Genomic DNA, 7,524 nt, shown 5'->3' with positions numbered 1-7,524 from the left:
TTATTATTATTGTTTTTTGTTATTTATTCAAACAAATGGAGACATATTTAAGGAATTCTACAATAAATATTACTAAAAACTAAAAACATGCATAGAACAACAATAAAACTACATACATATATAAAATAAAATACAAACAAATGAAATATTTACATACATAACAAGGGCAAAACATTATTAAATATTAATATTTAAAGAACTAGTATTTTGTTTACAAAAATTTTTATATAACATGGCTTAATTTACGGGAGACTGTTATAAACACTGCAACAAGATAGAAATACATATATTCGCCACGAATCCCAAGACCTCCAAGAAATAAAACAAGAAAGAACCTCGTTAAGTTCGGCGGGCCAGAACTTTTTATACCCTACACCACAAACTGTGTTAAAGCAAAAAGGAACTATTATGCAATTTCTTTTTCTTTATGAAAGTACTAAAGACCTGGGTACATAAGCAACTTCGTTGCCTGGCTTCCTAGCCTTGCTTCATTTCTGACATAATAAAAATAAATGAAAAAGATAGATTGCTCTTTTCTACTCTATTCATTTGTTTTTTTTTATGTCAGAAATGAAGCAAGGCAAGGAAGCCAGGCAACGAGGATGTTTATGTACCCAGGTCTTAAGTTCTTCCTCCACGTTATGGCTTATTCCTTGGAAAATCCCTTTATATTGGCAATTTTCTGCGAGGAGGGGCTATGTGAAAACATGAACCTATATCGACAAATTTCTAATGGAAAGTTGTATACCACCAAAGAAGTCGTCATATTAATTTCAGCAAATTCGAATTAACGAAAATCGGAAGGTATGGAGTTATATGAAAACGTGAACCTATACCAACAATTCTCTCCAGGAAAGGTTTATTTCCCCTACCGAAGATTAAATAAAAAATTTCAGCCATTTCGTTTTGATAATGCCGACAAAAACCTTCAAACTAGCGAAAATCGGGAGGGGGTGTTCTATGGGGGCTATATGAAGACGTGGACCTATACCGACAATTTTCTGGTGGAAAGTTTTACACCACTAACGTGGGATATTGAGGCCACAAACTTTAAAATACCGAAAATCGGGAGGTATCATTCTATGGTGGCTATATGAAGGCGTGACCTGTACAACAAATTTCAGGTGGATAGTTTTATAACCCCAACGAAAACTAAATAACAATTTTCAGCCAATTTAGTGTGATATTGAGGCCACAACTTTCAAAATACCGAAAATCGGGAGGAACCGTTCTATGGGGCTATATGAAGGCGTGATCTATACCGACAAAGTTCAGGTGGATAGTTTTATACCTCCAACGAAGACTAAATACCAAATTTCAGCTATTTCGGTGCGATATGGGGGCCACAACTTTCAAAATACCGAAAATAGGGAGGAACCGTTCTACGGGTGCTATATACAGGCGTGGGCCTATACCGACAAATTTCAGGTGGATAGTTTTATACCCCAAACGAAGACTAAATACCAAATTTCAGCTATTTCAGTGGGATATTGTGGCCACAACCTTCAAATCGAAGGCAATTTCTGCTTGAATATTCCATACCCCCAACGAAAACTAAATACCAGCTACTTCGATATAGTGTCAGAAAGTTTACTAATCACCACTTCAGAGATCTGCCTAACCCTTCTGATGTTCGGGTAATAGCAAGGACGTTCCGAGGCATCATCACTACAATAGACGCTCGAGCCGGAATTAGTTTTAGACAACGGTTAAGTCACTCTTCTACCATGGAAAAAGTTATTTTAATCGATAAGCACACCGGGAGTGACAGGGCGATGAGAAGAGTAAGTACTTCGTCGAATTAGATATCTTCCTGCCGATGAGAAAACAGCACAGTTTACATTGGATGATGTTGCGAATGCTAAATCATCTAAAGCGATGGGCCGTGCCATGGTAATGCTGAAACAGCTGGATGAGTCTGGAGTTGAGTATCTCAGCAAAGTTCTCAATTTATCGCTTACCACATGGTGTCCAAAGACTGGAAAATGGGCAGGGTGCTCCGGCTACTAAAACCAAGCAAGAATGCCAGCAATGGTGAGTCGAACAGACGGATTTCGTTTTTATCGCCGTAGCAAAGACTCTTGAGGCTTTAGTCCTCCCCAGCTTCAGAAATAGCTAACCAACTGCCGATCATCAGCATGGATTCTCTAAACAGTACAGCACTAAACTGCGCTGCACTCAACCCCCTTTGCATATTTGTCGAGGACTCAATCAGATAGGACAAAAAAAATTAATACTGTCAAGCACTCCACGCTGTTCGAGGACATCAACCAAACTACCCTTCGTTGGATTATATGTGTGGACTCAAGTCGTGTATGGAATTCAAGAACAAGAAGTGAAAGAAGTGTGAAACAGGGAGTGCCGAAAAGTGGTTGAACTCCTATTTGACTGATCTTACCCGTTTTTTCCGCGCGAGGAATATACAAATATCCGCCACCCTGTTCACTACATGGACGGCGTGGTAGCAGATGTCCGACCATCAACTACATCAAGATTCTAGGGGTCACATTCGGCAGCATGTTCATGTCATTCGCGCATGCCACAGCTATCAGTGAAAAGCTGATATGTAGGAACAAGGTCCTCAAGTCCCTAGCCGGCAGCACTTGGTGTGCAGATAAGGAAACCTTGTTGATCACGCGATAGGTCGGTCTATGGTAAGCTAAGCGGTCCGCAAAATTAAGTGCAACTCGGGAATGCTTCTCTAAAAATTGCAACTGGTCTTCCGGGGACAATCTACATAAGGAGACAGTATAACAACACAGCACCATGCTCTCTTTGCAGTACTTGCACGGCTGTTACCGTGAGAGTCATCCTAATCAGCCATATGGTTTACAGGACCCTCTCCACATACCCAAGCATGTCAGGAGGGATCTTCATGATCGGGCATTCAGCTATCCGAGGACCTCAGGAAATGCGCAGCTCTCTGAAGCGATGTTTGGTAAATTCTCTAAACCCTTGTCTATCATGTTTTCCACGATTCAGAAAAAACGCCCGACGGATGTAATGAAGTCGGTGGGCTGTTTACGGATACGATGATCCGAGGATGGTCTGAGCCAAGGAAAATAGCGGGTTGACAGTCATTTATCAGACCTGGTGTCACAATGGTGATGTCTGACGAAATATTGCAATCTCCTCTTATCCTCGTAGGATCGCAAAATGTGTTTGTGTGTTGTGTTTTCGTAATAGGCTTCGTGGATGGTTTTGGCTACCTCTCATGTGTCGCTCGTGGAGTTCTGTTTATTATTTTTGGCATCCTAGGCATTTGAGACGTATTACGCCATGATCCTCAAATCCCACCACAAGAAAACTCTCCCATCTCCGTACATCTAAAGTTTTGCCGAGAGCGACAGAGTTCGCATGCGGGCCCAAGTGGTACATTAGTATGTCCCCGTTATGCACGCTGCTGATGATTGCTTTTGGTCCATGTTCTCATAAGATGTTGTCCACGAGTTTGTCGTTGACCATTTCCCAATGTTTCCTGATGGTGCTTATATAAACTGCCTTACTCTCCTAAAAGGAACTGAATTTTCTTTCAGAATCTAGAGTAATTTAAACGGTATAGGCCCACGCAGAGTGGAAAAAAAGTACCGATTTAGCGCGCCAAACATAACAGCTCTAGATTGACAATTGTACTTCATTCATTATTATATTTAGTAAATTTACATTTTTACCCATAGAACGGTACCTGCCGATTTTCGGTATTTTAATGATTTCTACCACATTATCCCACCGAAATGTCTTCGATTTGGTATTTAGTCTCCGTTGGGGCTATATATACATTCCTATAAGAATTTTCGGTATAAGTCCACGTTTTTATATAGCCCCCATAGAACGGTACGCCGATTTCGGTTATTTTGACGGTTATAGTCACGTTATCCAACCAAATTAGTTGAAAGTTGGCATTTGGTCTACGTTGGGAGTATGAAATATTCCGACGGAGAATTGTAGGCACAGGTTCACGTTTTTATATGGCCCCCATAGAAAAGTACCACTCGACATCCTGCGACACTCCCTACTAAATAGCTTTAACAAAGTACACAAGTTGAAAGAAAATCGGATGTCACATGTTTTAAGTGTAAAATCCGAGTTACAATAAATAAAATCTTATATTAAATATTTTTTAACTCACCTTTCTTCACGAAATGTTAAATATAATAAAGCTTTAAAATTACTTTGTAGGAAGACCGCATGCGACGATCGCAAATTTACTACTAAAATATATTATAAAAAGCGGTCCATAAATTGTGAACAAACAATGAACCGCTATTCCGCTCTGACTGATGTAAAAAAATTATTTTAAATGCCGTTAGATTCTGTGAATCAATACCGGACCAATAATTTTTAAATTGGCGAATGTGATTTTTTTCATTTTTGGCGCGCTAGATCGGTATTTTTTCTACTGTGCCAAGCCTTCATATAGCCCCCATAGAACGGTACCTTCCGATTTGCGGTATCTTGAAGGTTGTGGCCTCAATATTCCACCGAAATGGCAGAAACTTAGTATTTAGTCTTCATTTGGGGTACAAAACTTTCCATATGAAATTTGTCGGTATAGGTCCAAGCCTTCATATAGCCCCCACAGAACGGTACCTCCCGATTTTCGGTATTTTGAAGGTTGTGGCCTCAATATTCCTCCGAAATGGCTGAAATTTGTACTTAGTCTTCGTTGATGGTATAAAAATTTCCCTCATATAGCCCCCTAGAACGGTACCTCCAGATTTCCAGTATTTTAAACGTTTTGGCCTCAATATTCCTCCGAAATGGCTGAAATTTGGTATTTAGTCTTCGTTGGGGGTGTAAAACTTTCTATCTGAAATTTGTAGGCATAGGCCACGCCTTCATATTGTCCCTATAGAGGTGTACCTCTCGATTTTCGGTATTTTAAAGGTTGTGGCTTCAATATTCCACCGAAATGGCCGAAATTTGGTATTTAGTCTTCATTTGAGGTTTTCAACTTTCCCCTCTAATAGCCACATGGAATGGTACCTCCCGATTTTCGGTATTTGGTAGTTAGACTTCGTTGGAGGTGCAGAACTTTTCACCTGAAATTTTAAGGTATAGGTCTACGTCTAAATATAGCGCCTAAATATAGCGCCCATAGAACGGTACCTCCCAAATTTCGGTATTTTGAAAGTTAGCCACATTGTTTTACCGAAATTGCTGGAATAGTTCAGTACAGGGTATAACAAGTTCGGCCGGGCCGAACTTAACGCCATTCTTACTTGTTTTCTTCTTAGATGGTTTCACAGTATTTTGCTCTTCGGGAGATCTTATCCTTTTCGCTGCTTGTTCAGTAGCGCCTGGTACTTCTTAAACTTATGACGTTAAGTCATCAACCATCTTGTGGATGCTCTCTTCAGTAGGAATTCCCACAACGATTGTGTTTGTTTTGCTGTTACAGTCGGATTCGGAGCTAGAGTTGCCAACAGTCTCTGATGGTTGGGTCAATATCAAACTTCCCCTTAGCTTCCTTGTCTCCTCCTCCCTTTGTCCGTATTTTTGTTTTAGCGGAATACCCCCATAAACGGTTTTCTATCCGCTGGAAACTCGAAGGTTTCTAGAGGCAGGTGATAGTTATCCAAACTGATCGTATCACAAGTGATTTCCCTAGTTTGGAACAGAGTAGTATGAAGAATGAGCTTGGATTTTTCGTGTTCATGAAGAGGGTAATTATTTGCCGTTGGTGCTGACTACAAAGGTTTTAGCTAACGCCAGGTCTATCAGCCTCATTTCGCTATCGGATATTTCACTGTGGAGGCTAAATTTTGTAACTGTCTTTCCATTTGTTTTTCTTTCAAATCACCTGCGGTAATGAAATGGTCTATATCGGGGCACATCTTTCATAATTCAAAAAATGGTTGGATAAGAACTGTTCTCGAATCGGATTTTATTATTTCACTGTCATAGGATTAACGTATATTTTCGTCGACAAAACGGCAGATACGAGTACTTCCTTACCTGTGGTTATCGTCTATAGGTCCATATGCAACGAAACGGTTCGTTTGGCAAATTTTAAAATATTAGGTTTTCCTCGTGGTGAAAGTATATTTTCTCCTGTCAAACTTCGTCCCGGTTCATACTAAGTGTAATTTCACTTAAATTTTGACAAGGTAAAAGAAAATGTAAGGCCATGTTTTTATTATAGCCTTTGCAGGGTTAACCTTCTTAATGAGGATTTATTTGACGTATACGCAAGGGAGTTGACATTTGAAACCCAGTGGTTATATATAAACGTACTATAAAATAAAACTGACTGTTTGATAACAAAGCAAAATTGACGAACAAATAAAACCGTGTACACTAGTTTCTTGAAATTATGTGTTTTTCCAATAAAAAAAACGCAAAATTTCATGTCAAAACATCAGTGAAATTACTCTAGTGCTGACAGGGACTTAAAATCCTCTTCAGTTTCTTTCCTTTCTTCTTAAAATATTTCCCATTCAGCTTCGAAAAAATATACCAAAATCATTTTTGTACACCCTTTTACTTTTTGGCACTTATTGCTAAATTTCCAGCAAAAAATTAGAAAAATAAACTGTACGAATGTCAAGAAAATTATAAAATTAAACATATAGGAAAATTATGGTTTCATTTCAATTTATTCAAAATGAAATTCATATAAAATATATTTTTATTTCTTTCAAAATACGCAACACATACTTTTTACAAACAAGTTAAGTATTTTTTTTAATTTAAAAATATCAATATGTATTTGTAAATATTTTTTGTGCAAAAAAAGAACGAGATAAACATCCTGCGCCTAATAGTTATAATCCCAAATATTTCATATCATTCCACAATCCCATGCCTTTTTAAATCAAAATGTATTATACAAATTATTTAAAACAAGAAAACAAATTAAAATACCACATTTATAAATAATCTTAAAGAAGAAATTTTATTTCCACTATTTTACAAACGACATTTTATTAAAGAAAAGATAAAAATACAAAAATAAAAAATAATAAGCAGAAAAGTTTTTAAGGAAATCCCGCAAAATATTGGCATTTGTTTAATAAATAACGACATTAATAAAATATACAACATATATAATATACAAGATGAAACCTATACTCGTACGTACTCGTCGTATACATGCATATATGTACCAAAAATATATATGTATTTATGTAAAGTAACAAAACAAAAAATAAATAAATATCGAATTGTAGAATGTAGATCGAAAATAGTTTGTTTGGTTTTCATTAATTTATTTGGGAATTGCGGTAAGTACAATATTCCAGCATCCCATGGATGGTGTTTAATCACTAGTACAAGTGCCGCTGAACTACAGTGAGTCACAGTCAAAATTAACCACTTGAGTTTCTTTAATTAAAACGGCGATTGCTAAGAGTTAATGGGAGTGATTCTATTCTTTTTTATTCTTTTTTAGGTATAACAAGTAAGAACGTCGTTAAGTTCGGCCAGGAACGAACGAAATTTTTATACCCTCCACCACCAACTATATTGAAATGTAGGAACGTTTATGAATGTATTAAACTCTTATTAACTCTTATCGATAAA

At 37.6% G+C, this 7,524-nt stretch overlaps 1 long non-coding RNA gene across 1 annotated transcript; it reads left to right on the top strand.

The window, feature by feature from the left end:
* The first annotated feature begins 2,702 nt into the window (after nt 1-2,702).
* Nucleotides 2,703-6,962, top strand: LOC141400175 (uncharacterized). The gene is made up of 2 exons (XR_012412096.1): nt 2,703-3,681; nt 3,982-6,962. It is a non-coding gene; the product is annotated as an uncharacterized lncRNA (long non-coding RNA).
* The last annotated feature ends 562 nt before the right edge of the window (nt 6,963-7,524 follow it).

Source organism: Musca autumnalis, unplaced genomic scaffold, assembly GCF_047663935.1.
Source record: "Musca autumnalis isolate F117 unplaced genomic scaffold, ASM4766393v1 scaffold_3, whole genome shotgun sequence".
NCBI lineage: Eukaryota > Metazoa > Arthropoda > Insecta > Diptera > Muscidae > Musca > Musca autumnalis.
Note: the sequence above shows the minus strand (reverse complement) of the source record. Positions and strands in the feature narration are given on the sequence as shown.